This window comes from Nyctibius grandis, chromosome 1 (genome assembly GCF_013368605.1).
Source record: "Nyctibius grandis isolate bNycGra1 chromosome 1, bNycGra1.pri, whole genome shotgun sequence".
NCBI lineage: Eukaryota > Metazoa > Chordata > Aves > Nyctibiiformes > Nyctibiidae > Nyctibius > Nyctibius grandis.
In genome coordinates, this window is record NC_090658.1 from 47,870,426 (window position 1) to 47,885,357 (window position 14,932).

At 37.6% G+C, this 14,932-nt stretch overlaps 1 protein-coding gene across 6 annotated transcripts in view; it reads right to left on the reverse strand.

Annotated features, from left to right (window-relative positions):
• The window catches only part of FAM120B (family with sequence similarity 120 member B), a 51,894-nt gene that overhangs the window by 12,795 nt on the left and 24,167 nt on the right, over positions 1-14,932 (reverse strand). The gene's annotated exons all lie outside the window — the stretch shown is intronic.

Consider the following 14,932-nt stretch of genomic DNA (forward strand, 5'->3'; position numbering starts at 1 on the left):
GAAGCAGTCTGTCAGGACCAGGAGGGATTCATAACAGTGTGGCCATCAATACTGTAATCCATGGCAGCTGTTGTACCCTTACAGTAGAGTTTTCCTTACAGTATAAATTATACCAGGAACAGAATAGCATCCAAAATAGTCCAGAACAGAAAGGACAAAAATATGGCTCAAATTTGTCTTAGCCTAGCTCCTGAAGAGCTGTGAATTTTTTGTTTGAAATGCAATGGAAAGGGTTGGTCCATTATTACTAACAATAACAACTTACATCTTGAAAGATCCCCAAAAGACTTAAAGGTATGCACATATACCATCAGTGTCCTATTTAAAAAAATGACAAGTAATAGCAGACAACATGAAATGTTGTACTAATGGATCAGAACTTTTTCCTCCCTAAGGTCCACATAACAAAATCAGGAAACCTTTGCCAGCAACACGGAGCTACAAAGCTTCTTCCAAAAGAGACAAACACAATAAATCATTTGGAGAACATAGGCAGAACCTGGTCAAGGACTTAGGTTTTCTGTATTATTATGCAATGAGCTGAAGTCTGTTGCATAATTTGACTACGTGAAACTGGCTTTTGTGATAGGGTTCCCCCTAACCACAGCAAGGGGCAGCAGGGTTCTGTAAAGCTGACTTGAAGATATGAGGTGTACCTCCACTGGCTGTTTTTTCTACAGTGCAAAAGCAAAAAAAGACCTAGAGATGATGATGCAGGCAAAAGACACCAGGCAGGGTGATCCAGAGCCCTCTGGGAAGACCTTCTGCCTCTAGTGATTCCTGGAAAGACATCAAGCTGACCACCAGGGCACCGACCCAACATGACACTCAGTACTTGAAATTCACCCAGTACAGACAACTGAAGATAACTGCTGACATCCAGACTAATTTGAGCAGTCACTTAGAAAATGGAAGGCCACTCCTTTTCTGCCTGTGACACTTCATACTTGAGTAAGGGAGACCTCCTTCTCCCCTCCTTTTAAAATAAAAGTATTTTCAGTATGGGATCAGGCTATTGAGTTTCAGGAAGTTATTGCCTCCAGATGTAAGTTATCATTTTGCCAGCTGAGACTAGTAACTACATGCACACTTATAACTCTCTTGCTCTGGCAAGTATAGCAGGTTTTTGGAAACCATTTAACAATGCTGAAAGGTACTTGAAAGAGGAATGTGGTTTAAGTGAACCAGTATTATTAGTACTAAAGTAGACTGTAAGAGTGCACACAACCAGTTATCATGTTGCAGTTGCGAGATTCTTACACTGCACTAACCAGATTGTTTCTGATCGCCTGATCAAATCTTAAGACCTGATAAGGAAATGAGTCCACATCATTAAAAGTTTTAAATTGGAACCTGCTTGGTTTGTGATCACAAAGTAAGACTTTATGAGCAGGAAGTACAAAAAGTAAGAACTGCTGGGAATCCTCAGAACTCCCTTTTTTTTTTGGTAAATTAATCCAGCTAGGGATTTTTTTCAGAATTTATGCACCCTGGTCTGGTTCTCAACGCAACAATAAAATGAACTTTAAATAACTTCAATAAAATACTTTAGAGCACTTTGACAAGTGGTAAAGTTTTGCTCTTAAGCTATAAGGAAAATGGACATGTGAAGCTACAACTAGCGGTAGAGGCCAAGAGTGACAGTAGCACACCAACCAGCTGAATCAAACTTGGCCAAATTTATATCAGTATGATTTATACCACCAACAGTCTCTTTAGTATAGATGGATACAAAACAAGACTGAAGTTCCCTGTTAGACAAATCAGTATATTCTGTCACTGAATTATCAGTAAGTACTGATAACATCAAAAGATTTAATTGCTAAAAACAAACTTTCATGAAGAATAATGAAAACAAGTATTTATGCTGCTGAAAAGAAAAGAGTAAATGCTGTCATCTGCAGCAAGCAATTTCCCATCTTCTAATGTAACGGCTGTGTACTACATGACTATTAATTCATACCTTTTTGTCATTTATTGATAAAGATGCTTTTACTGTCCCTTTTAATCCCACTGGTACCAAGGATGTAAAACAGCTGTTAGAACAGATTACTGATACTATATGTGGATGCTGGATGCCATCTGGGCCATAAATCTTAAAATAAGGCTTTTACATCTTTATTTTATTCTAGAAACTCTAAGCATATACCCAACAGAAATATGTGATTAACCCAACTTTCTTCAGTGACGTTACTCAAGTTAGTGCAAAACAAATGCATACATATTTGCAGAACAAGTGTCTAAACGTGAATTTAAATAATTCTGCTTTTGATGGTGATGCACAAAGTAATCAATTATAGAAGAGGACTTTGAGTGCTGTACCAAGCTGGAGATCAGTGTAGTACTTTCATTGACATTAACTGTTACTTCTGCCCAAGTGAGTACGAAGTCTGAGCCACCAATACAACCCTAGCTGTGCTCTTTTCAACTACACTGAGACATACTGGTTAAAAAGACAGAATAACGTTGCTGGTGATAGGTTTTACAGGTAGAAGATTTCACTGTCTAGGGATATCAATCCAGAACTTTCCTAAAGCACTAAAGTGTCGTGGGGGGTGGATATCAGGTAAGGCTTTTTTTTATTAATGGAAATCAATATTGGCAAGACCATGGCAAGAACTACCAACAGTGATTTGTTTATTTTAATAAGACAGGAAATACATTCACTAAAGGGTAGTTTCTATTTTCTATGTCTGGCAACGAAAAACAAAGAAAATGAAAGCACAGTGAGTCTATAACAATGAGCCTGTGCACATGGCAAACCACAGACTTGCTCTGCCATGGGAATGCTCACAACTGCTTGGTGTCTGCAGTGCAAAGACGTCACGATGAGGAGAAGTGGAAAATTCCAAAAGAAAAGAAGGCTTGTCTTCCAGGGCATTACACCCTAGAGATTACTTCTTATTGGAAATTGTGCCTGTTCTTTTTACTATTTTTATGAACTCAGGACCCCAGTGAATCATGTGAGACACACCCCTGTGATCCCGTTGCTGCTACTCCTACCACCAGCTGATGACATTTGTGTGAGAGAGACAAGGAGTGCGTGAGAACTGCTCCTCCTGCACCAGCTGCCTGTGCTGTGCCCCTGCTGCTGCTCCTACCAACAGCAGCTCCCCACCCTCTCAGCATCTGGGGAAAAAGATTACTTTTCCTATTTGCCAACATTAACTGAAGACTGAGACCAGAACTCAAAGTTCACAGTCCTCTAGTATCATTGCAGCAGAGGTTACTGATATCATGCTTAGAAGGCCTGAGCTGAACTGGGTAAGCCCACTTGAAAAGAGCGAGAGAAGTGCTACAGCACCCACATCACTAATGTAGAACGTTTTTTTGAGAAATGTCTTTTCTAGAAGAGCCATCATCATAGACCTATATCATGCCTTTTTCTGCTCTAGAAACACGGGGCTTTAGCCTGTGGACCAGAAGTTTAGGCTGATCTCTGTGCTCGTGTGCATTCTCATTGATCACAGAAAGAGGCTTTGCAAGGAGTAAAGTGTTTGCTCACAGAAGCAGTTTGCAAATCTAGACACAAAGACTGTATATCCTGCTGGAGAGTTTTTACTTACAGGAAGAAAAAATACATAGATCTTTTATATGAAATGCAAATTTCCAGTTCAAATTACATCTAGTTAAATAACGATAAAAAAATAATAAGGATGTAAAAATACCTTTATGTTTTAAGGAAATAATACTAGTCCTCTGACTCGTCTTTGTGGATTCACAAGTGATTTTTTCACAGAGGTGTAAACTTTCTCCTATGCACTTTGAAAGCTGCACAACCTATTTTCAGGAAAATAGCAGAATACCCAGCAACTACTTCACCACTCTACTTTATGGAGTGTAGAGGGTTCAAATTCTGTTAAAAGGATGAATAGGTTCTACCGCGCTTGAAATGTAAGCGCAAGTATCTGAACATGCCAGATGTCTGCAGACACAAATGAAGGCCAGAGCTGTACCCACCAGCAAAGCTGCCCCACTATCTTCATTTCTAGAAACCGAGGAGAAAGGTAAAGATATGATAATAATTTTACAATTCTTTACTTGCGCTACATTACACGTCATCTGTATCTCAATGCACTAAATACTACATTTCATTTAAGAACTGGTTCTTTCAGTAGGATTTTCAAAAACGTTCCGGGGACACACTTTTTCAATGAAAAAAATTTGTATTAATAATTGTTACTTTGGTTAAATTTATTCTTATGCATTTAATTTTTTTCCTAATCTGTTGCCTTCTTCCTGTGGTTGAGCTGAATACAGAAGATATGACTATGGTTACCATTTTGAAAAAAAATGTAGAAAGAAATAACTTAAAAACTAAATAAAGTATTTTTTCCTCCACCCTTCCCCACCCCACCCACCCTCAAAAGAACATACCTGTTTCTGTTATAAAAAGGAAAATACAACACTCAAGGACAGGTTAATATTTGCTAATTTCTAGTTAACATTGATCAAAATCTGAGTACTTTCGTAGTTTAACCGGTTCTTTTTAGATTCATTTGAACTCAGTCAGTATAGTACTTCTTACATTACCTCTCCCAAACCCACCAGTATCTTAAATGATCAAATATTTAACCATAGGCAATTTATGCTTCAGCAATAAAGGCAGCAGGTAGATCCTATCTCAGGACCTCATCATTAAAACAGTAAGGCTTAGCTTTGCCTGGGAGAGGTAAGGCACATTGTGTTCCAAATATAAAGCAATGAACTGTCAACTGATGACAACTTCACTGAAGTTAAATTCTCTGCAACAGAAAGTATCACTAAACAAATCCTTTCAACCAAAAGACAGAGTCCTTTCTTGAACTCCAGATCTTCCTGCCTTCAGCCATTGGTATAAATTCCAGTGTGAGCTGTCAAAAGATGCTAAAACCCCGGTGCACTGGAGCTATACGCTCTGTTCTTGAGGAAAGATAACCTAAACCGGTGCAACGGTGGTCAATTTAAGGAGTGTTATCCTACAGAGATGGGCTGGTGAAACAGCACGTTTACTTGGCATCGGTCAGCTTTAAGCAATAGGCTGCTGGGAGTGTAGTGCATCACCTGCTTCCTTGACCTGTCAAATTGAGGGGGGAGAGGAGCACCAGTATTTTGAAAACATGACTAAGGTTTATTCTGATAAAAGATTATGGCTTAAATTAAGCTCTTCCTGCTTAAATAAGGTGTGTACAAAGGAAAATGGGGATTGAAAAGAGATCCCATGAGGGCATCTGCTGCAACAGAAACTAGAAAAACCAGTTTTTAAACACTTCTAAGGCTTTGCAGTAAATATTTAGCAGTAAACAACCCAATTGTTTAGTGTTTATATGTTGAGGAAAGTTTATTTACTGCGTTTTATCAGGAGTTTGATGTAAAATGATACCTCTCTGTGGAACTACACTGTTATTTATGTTAAGCCAAAAACTCCAATGAAGTCAACCTAAAAAAAGCTTCAAAATTGCTTTTACCTTTAAGCACCCTACAAATAATAACACAAAAGTATTACTTCTAACCAGACAAAAATCTCCTTCATTTCCAAAAAGATTTCTTCTCATTTCTTGTTTTATTTTAAAAATGTCAGCCTTTATCAGAGCTCTTAATCATATCTACCAACAAAACCCAGCATAAATGACATTTCTGTGATTATGAATATCAACAGTTAAAAAGTTTAGCCCCTTCAGCTTATTTGTACACAGTTATGTAATGGACAGCACACCAGCACCTGCAAAAAAAGATTAAAAAAACATTACTTTTCTTTTTTTAGCCACAACTGCTTCTTGACTCTGATCTAAATGATTACTGGGCTAATGACACTCCATAATACATGTCACATTTACAGAACATTCACATAAATTTTGAGTTGTAGTCATCAGGCTAACCATCTGACTGTAGCCCAGCCAGCCGCCACATCCTTTCTATAAAAGTGAATGGATTCATTAGGATTTTAATTGTTACTGTCTTAAATACGTGCTCATGTTTTTGGTGCCATACTTATCTTTGAACCTCCTTACCTTTCCCTCATATAGAGGATATTGGATTTATTTGGTAGCAAAATATATTTTGTTTGGCACTCTGAAAACTCTTATGAACACATTTTCTTTCCTTTTTTTTTTTTTTCCATACAGTAGTTAAATGCTGTGGAATTATGAGGAGGGGAAGTATTGGTAGCTCCATCTGCCTTGCAACTAATAAAGTTTGTCCCCGATGGGGGACAAACTGCTGACAGACTCCTGGTACGTCTGCACCAGGAACTGTTTGGCTCCTGTATGTCACTGGCTCTGAAATGGTTCACTAATTATTTTAAATTTTTTCCCATGCCTGCAGCAATGTCTCCCTCTCACATGGATGCCCTAATAATGTGATGTCACATTAAAGCTTCCCCCTGTTGGGCAATTTAGAGCGCCTTCCCCTTCCTCCCAGCTGTCTATTTAAAACAATCGGCAGTAACTTATTTCTCTCAGAGACTCCTACATCTCTGTCAAATGTGGCTGGAATTAGCCAACATATTCAAAAGTTATTAGGGGACACAGAGAAAAACTTAAAAAACATACAAAAGGTCACTTCCCTCTCATAGTTCCAGTAACTTTCCATTGTAAGCCTTCAAAGATCAAACTTCTTCCACTCCCTTACTTTCTGACACTCACTGTATATTTCTGTATTCTACTGCACACTGACTAGCTCCTTTACCAAAATCTTTAAAATGAGGGGCTCCATTTGCCACTACTTGCATCTTGACCACACTCCTGATCTAAAGTCCTTATCCACACCTTACCCCAGTCCTTTCCCTTTGTTTAATCATAGGACTGGTCCATGGAACAAAGTTTTAGGAGTAAAAATTCCGCCACCAACACAACTACTCAGCAGAGTGTACTGCGCTACCTTTGCTAATGCAGTGTGTCCCTTCACAGCCGCAGACTATATTGGCAAACGATTATTGCTGGTTAGGCATGCAGCTGCTCAGTGTGCTACTGTCTGGTGGCCTATCTTGTGGACGTTTTTTGCAGTGTACTGTGAAACTGTTGCCGTGGATTAAGACATCATTGTGAGTATAAAGAAATGTTGATAGGTGGGAGTTCACTGCTAAAACTGTCCAAGGCTTAATTAGCCAAGCTTAAAAATTAGTTTTGGCTTTTTTTCTCCCCAGAGTCAGAGGAGATGTTCAAAATATATTTAACTGTCCTAATGTATGACTATTCCCTCTCTTACACTGTTTTGAGTACCTACTTTTTAACAGCCTGGTCTATTTCCCACTGAAACCAACAAAAAGATCAGTGAATTTCAGCAGAATTGGATTAGGCACCATTTAGTATGTCTGAAGCTCTGCAGCTTCCAGAAACATTATGACAACTGTTACTAATGTCATGTCTGGTATATAAGCTCTTCAAATGAAACTGTCGTTGAATCAAGACGGTTAGTATAAAGAATTCCAGGAGAACAAATACTATTTGCCAGTGCAATACAGGTTTTGTTTGTTTGTTTGTTTGTTTTTCTTCTAGGGTTTCTTTGTATTGCAAAGCAGCTGCACAATAAGATTGTTGATAGTATGGTTCACCTTTTGAGGTGATATGGTCCAAGGTAAACAGTTCTGGCAAGGAATTTTCCAGGTGTTAAGTCCACAGGCTGAGGAAGAAAAGAACTGGTCTGCTTCTATTTCACGACAATCCTGAGGTCCAAGACAAATCAAACCATGAATCAATGCAGCAGTATCTCAGACAACCTACAAAAGGAACTGCCAACCTGCAATCTGTGATCAGGTATGTTCAAGATACTAGGAATTGATTTGTAATTAAGCTGCAACAGAGCATCCACTTCCAGAACACATATTTCTTTTGGAATGGAAAACGGCCATACACGGCTTGAAAGTTGCTACCTTTTGGCACAAGAACATCAACCCCGTGCTGTAGTTTAGATGAACACATATAGTGAAATTAGAGAATTCTTGTTTGGTGCACACAGCTGTTGCATAAAGATGGTCTTCTGAGCTATTCAAGAACTGACTACAAATAAAGGTTTTAAAGCAAATAACATTACTTACATGTAATATTGTACATTTTCTTGTATCAGGACTGTCAGAGCAAATCAAATATAAATATGGAAACAGTTTATGTGAGAGTAACTTGGCCATTTTTAAAGGTGTACTTAACATGGAGAAGAATGCCATTGAAAAGAAAATGCATGCTCTGTAATAAGCCAAACTTTGGGATCTCAGCACTTCAGCCAGCATTGGACTCTGCAGGCGCTTTGCTGATGAAATAAGCATCCACTGACATTCCAGTCTCAGGAACTGATCCACAGCCATTTTAAAACAAAAGGTACCTATTTTTTTTGGCACAAGGTGCTGTGCCAAAATAAACTTCCTGCAGAACCACTATGCTTTTAGCCTCCTGTAATTGAAAAATATTACTTGCCATTGTTGCTAGACTGAGGTATGCCTCTGTTGTATTGAAGCCTCAGTGTACAAACACAACATATAATTGTATAATTTTGCTGAAAAGTAAATAGCACTGAGCTGACTGAGGGATAGTTTTTCAAAAGTGTATTGGTATATCTCTGCTTTTATTAAATTCAGTAGTAAAGCTCTCATTGACTTTAGCAGGAATTTAGGGAACTTCAGTCCTAGAACAGAAATATTTTCTGCCAAGATATATTTCTGTATCCCATACACAGAAAGTAAACAGAAAATTATTGCCAAATAGGAAACGATACTAAGGTATGCATTAACTGCCCTTGCTAAAACTAATATATACATAACTTTGTAGTGGGCAAGGAACCAAAAGTCTCTTCTTTTAAATCTGTCAGGGGAATATATAGCAGCCTAGCTGAATGTAATACACCTTTTTAGTTAATGCGCATATGCTTCCTACTAGTGCTAGTGTGACACTAGACACACTGATTAGATTCCTAAACAATTAACTAAATCTCCCCATAAATCACTAACTTTGTTTGGAGGTAACACAGAACCACCTTTACACATCTGGTGTTTATTGTCCCTGTGTGTTGTTTCCTCACTTATAACACTGGGACAGAATTGTCTTAACAAGTGATGATGTCTTGAGGTGCTAAGATGTAACGCTGGTAAGGGATGTTATAATGTACAGGTATCACTCTTCTCTTAACACAGCTCCATTTCTTTATAAAAAGCTCCTTTAACTGCATGTCAGCTATTGTTCAGTGAACATAAAATGAAATAATCCCAAAATAAAGGTGAAAGGGAGGAGCATATATGTGTGACATCAATATTAATGTTAAGAATATATTAAAAATTCACATTTATACAGCACTGTTGGCTGAAGAACTTCAGACTACTATTATTGAGACTACTGGTGCATGAAGAACTAAAATACGAGAAAGAACTGAACAATTTGACCAAAGTCATAGAGGAAGCAACAGACAGGAACTGGACACCATCTTGACTTTTAACCCACGGACAATTATAATGTCAATCAAGAATACACTTGAAAAGGAAGGGAACAAATCAGTTCTTGGTTAGCCTGGCTGTTTCTGATATCTTCAAGATGAACACTTCTACTATAGTAATTTGAAAAATTCCAGTGCATCCTACAAAGCCCTGTAACCGTACGCCTAAAGGCTTGTTTTATCTTCTTGCTCCAACCACCTATAAATGGCTCATTAGGTCATTGCAGAAAACATTTTCGCTTCTCCGAAGTTACACACAGCCATCTGCTTCTCCAGGGAAAGCCCAGACAGATGCGCAGCTTGCATTCCTGCTCAGGCGTGACAGGGGTGTGCAGGCAGGTGCAGGCAGCCCTGAGCAGATGACAGGCAGGTGCACACGTGCCACCGCTTCCTCACGGCACGCTCCCTTCCCTCCCCGGCTCCAGCCCCTGCATGTCACCTGCCCTGTGGGGACACAGGTCAGCCCTCAAAGGCAGTGGAGAGCAACCCCACCTATGCCATGCAAACACCACCTCTAACTTGCATGTACTGCTTGTTCTTTCCAACACACGATATGCAAGGAAGTGAAAACTATTTATCTTATGAGTAAATGTACACTTTGTCCAACAAAAGCTTGGCAGGAAAACGTCAGTTGATTCCAGAAATTATTATTTTCCCTCTCTGTAATAAGTTATCTCTGACTTTTTCAAAGCTCTCAGTTTGCTTAATATTTTGGGAGAGGTTTATTACTCTCACTATCAATAGCTACATTTCACCTTCTGCAGTATTATTGAGCATGGATTAAAAATTAACAGTAATTTTGTTAACTTAAATTCCACAGTGTCTTTTAAACATAATGAAAAATTCTTTATGCTATATAAAGCCTAAAAGCAATTTATAACTGAAACATTGCTCCTATTTCCTTGCTGTTGAAACCTTGCTAACGAGCTACATGGCAGTAAAGGGGAAAACTCAGAGAAAAGCAGAGGAAACTCATACAACTATAGCCAAAAATGCAAGATCGTCTTCCCTGAAAAGGAATATGAATCCTCTGGTTTAAAGCCGTTGCTCAAAATCTTGCTCAACATTTTCTCCGTAAGCAAACTGCGTTCCACTAAATGAATGCATTTTTCTCAGAAGGTAAAGAGCTGATCTAGTCAAGCTGGGGTTTGTATTTGTGCCAGTGACACATAACAGAATTCACACAGTTATGTGAATTCTGATACTTGAGCTCATGTCAAATGTCAAAAATGTTCAGGGAAACAGACTCTAATACTACTAATAAATATACCCAATTTGGTAAAGAATAAAATGGGGGAGAGCAGGGCAGAACAGCAATCTTGTCTGGAAGTTGAGTATGTTAGCCTAAGAAAGTTTTTTTTATATGTTTATGAATCAACAGCAGCAAAGAAGGGTAGAGCCAATTGTCCATGCAACAGGACCAAGAAAACCTGAATTTCTTCAGAACTTCAAAAGATGATTATGAAAATAGCAACAGATTTAAAGATGGGACTTCCAAAAAATACTGTAAACAGTGACTAACTTCAGCTCCTGAGATATAATTGTATTTGCACTAATGCTTGACCCATGCAAACGCAATACTTCACTCTCAGTAACAGAATGGGGAAGCCATACTCACCACTTCAAAGTCATTAGAGAAAATAAATAGGTTCTGTGTTACTGAACTAGGCGTGCAGGCCCGGGAGGCCAAAACACAGTTACTAAGAGAAAAGCAGTATGAAAGCCTGAATACATTCACCCTTAATATACAGATTTAATACAAGCAGGTTCATTTGATGCAACTTTCTTTTGATTAATCATGTACATTTTTTTTTAACGTTTTAAACCAAAACTAATTTAGCTGCTGGAAGACTTGAACTGTTTCTGTTTGGATTAGTTCATTTAAGACTATCTTGAGGAAATGAGAAGTTATCTTTCTGAGGCTGAATAGGGGCTGAAACAATCTCAGCTTGCAATCACATCCCATAGTGATGACTTTTGTTCCAGATTAGCCCAGAACACTGAAGAAAACCTGAAGACTGCAGATGAGAGAATGGGCTGGGAAGCAATGCCAAGATCAGTAAACCACCTCAATCACCCCAGTTCCCCATCCCCTGCCAGTTACAATCATCTCATCTATCATTGTAAAAACACTTTTGACAGATGTAAATTTTGTGGGAATATAAAGTCCTGATTCAGTAAAACATTTGGGAATGCACTCAAAGTCCACTTTGGTTAATACCAATGTAAATCACAGAAGCAGGTCCTAAGTATGTAAGAGAGGTTTATCTTTGAGATTTTTACAATATTCTTACTTGTATTTTTGTTTTCCTCAATCCAATTAGACTTCAAGCAAACATTTATTAGGAAACAGTCACACAGGCACAATAAACATATAATCCCTGAAGGAGAAAGGATTTTTTTTAAACAATTATATTTTGAAAAATATAGATAGCTCATAAAGCCTGTTTGGAGTCTGTCTGAAAAGTATCACATCTAACGGTGTTGACAAACATAGCCTGACTTGCCAAATAGGTCAGAAGATTGAAATTCTGGAATGTTCAGAATCTGGGTATTTTTTATGTTTTTCTGTCCTCATGGTAAGGAGGAAAGGATACTGAGTTTAAAAATACAAAATAGATTTAGCAACATCCTTCTGAAATTTGCAGGACCCTAACCAAGATACCTACACACTACTCTAAAACATACTGCTTTTTTGCATGCATGTGGCTAAGTATCCCTCAGGAAAACATTCAGAGAAAAATATCTTGTGCAATACTGGTATAATACTATTACCAAGCTAATTCCGCTTCCATGACACCATACAATGGAAAATATTTGAAGGTTCCATGCAACTACAGTTCTTGTTAAAGCTACTTCTGCCTGTCAAACTAGTTAACTAGTTTGCTGACTATTTTTTTTTATTATTCCAAAAGCTAATTAAGTAATGCTTATTATGTATTTTGTGAAAGTTCATTTGCAATCAAATTGCAAGGGCTCTTCAGAGCTTCTAATTTAACATCTAAAATGACTGTGCTCATTTTGTATCAGTAATACTTTTTAAATAACTGAAAGCACTTGAAAAATTGAAGGAATGCACTTCAGTGCTTGACTTTCTTATACCTCATACACAGCCAAACTGTTCCTTATGGGTGGCACAAAAGATGTTAATTACTCCAAAGCAGATATTCTGGCATAACTGGATATTTTATAGCAAAGCTATAAAGAGCTTGCAAATGCCACAAATTCCAGCAGTGATGTGTATGTCTACCCATGCGTCTGCTACTAACTTTGAGTTCATATTTTCTGACATACGTTTCACTTTTTAAAAGCATTTAACAGGACCCAAATTTCATCTACTAATTTCCAGGTGTATTTCCTTTTAACCAAATTTTCCTGGCTCATCTTTGGCCACAACTTTCAGAATAGCTGTGATTCACAACTTTACACCTCCAAACCAAATTTTTCATACATTCACATATTTAGAGAAATCTTAAAAAAAAAACGTATTTGTGTTTATAGGTCACTACGGCCTCTCCTGTTTGGGCAGTATTTTACATGCATTACAGGTGAAAGATGATCTATAATTGCACTTGTGAACAACCAGGGCCAGCACAATATAAGAAAGAAGACTGCAAGCGTGACTGCTGGTGCCTCTTTTTCTCCACGATGGCCTCAAAGCTAGACTGATGGCTCTCTGGGCTTTTTGCCAAAACCGCACACCAGATTAAAACAGAAAGAAGGGAAACAGGCAACCTGGGGTTCAAAATTTAATTCTGCCCTTATGTATAAGCTCTACGGGAGGCTTGGGCAAAGCAGAATGTTAATCTACCATATAAGGGGGGGCACAAGGAAACTAGAAAAAAACTTATGAGAAAAAGAATGTATAAAATCTCTTCTCTGTCAGCTGCACACTTTGGTATTTTGAAACCATCACTCTCGAAAAATAATCAAATCTTTAATTATAAACGTTATGTTATTCTCAGAAAGTAACTATTTAATGTGGATTTGAGTTATATGTCCACAGCCCGCTTTCTTTCAGCATGAGATAAACTGTATTTTTTATGGCTTTAATCCACTTTATTCAAACCATGGACATTTCTGTTTCATAAATTTGTCGGTTTATGGATCTCATTAACGATGAAATATGGATAGCATATCAGAAAGCAGATTTGAAAGTGAAGGCTGAAAAGTTCTCTTCATCCTATCAGAACAGGCTCTATTTACATTTTCTCTTGTACTTCACAGTGGAAGTTAAGTTTTCTTCTGCTAAAACATATTTGTTAATGGACTCCTTTGCAGAAACAGAGCAATTTTTTTTATCAAATCAGTGTTCTTCACAGAACTTTTTACAAGGAGTAAACATTTTCTCTACATTTAAGGTAATATTATAGCATTAAGTCCAAAATTGCAAATGAGAAAACATTTTCATAAAATTTTGCAGATGCTGACGAAGTTTAACATTACTTCCTTAAAAGCTCTGTTATTAAGTTTTTCCAGGGATCATGTTTAACTTCTTAGTGGAGAAGAAAAAGGACGGTAAACAGATTAAACTCTATTCATCTGTTTTCCTACTATAAAACCCATATATTAATTAGCTATGTACTAGTGTAATTCATTGCACTTGGATCCTTTGATTTTAAACACAAATACCTAGAAAATCAAGCTGTTAAATACCTATTGATACCCTATTTACTATTACAATAACAGCATAACTCAATTTTGTAAAACTACTAAATAAACATAGTAACGAGCACAGTTTAAGCTATTCTGAGATGGAATCTGGAAAATGAGATGCTTGAATTACAGTGCTCAGAAAGCTTGCTTTATTGATCATTATTTTTAGAATATTTATATAAGATATTCTATTAGTTTAGTCTCCTGCCCTTCCAAGAGAAAATTCACAGGACATTATTAAGTTCGTCTACACATCACATTTCAGAAGCACAGAAACAAAAAACAGACCATTTTTTACTCTTCCTGTGAAGTGAGATTAACCTCATACGAATCTTCAAATTGATCCTGGTGCTACCACAAAATTACAGGTGGCTTTTATATGAAGAAAAAAAAGTATTTTTATGGCAATTAATGCAACATAACATCCTCTCTTGATATAGCTTGCCAAGTCAGCGATACATAACATGCTAAAATACAGCAAGTATTTTCTACTGGGAGATCCAGGTCATCAAAACACAGGAAGGGAGGTTAATTTGAAAGCAACGGGGGAAAGTTTTGAAACTGTTACTCACCTATTCACAACCTCAGAAGAGAAAGAGGCCAAAATCTTTCCTCACTATTCTCTTCCGAGGGATTTATTCTGGCTCAAACTACTACCAAAGGCACTACTGTGAATTTCAATAGAGTAAGACTCAAATAGCCATTGACATGTGCAGTCTGTGCTGTATGCTGCTAATACTTCGAATACAATCTCAAGCTATGAAATTGAAAATACTCTTGTATAATCAAATATGCAAGAAGAACTATTTAGATGGTTCTACTGCAATAATCATCTAGGAACCTGGTTTTCCACATGTGGATTAAAGAAGATAGGAAAGAA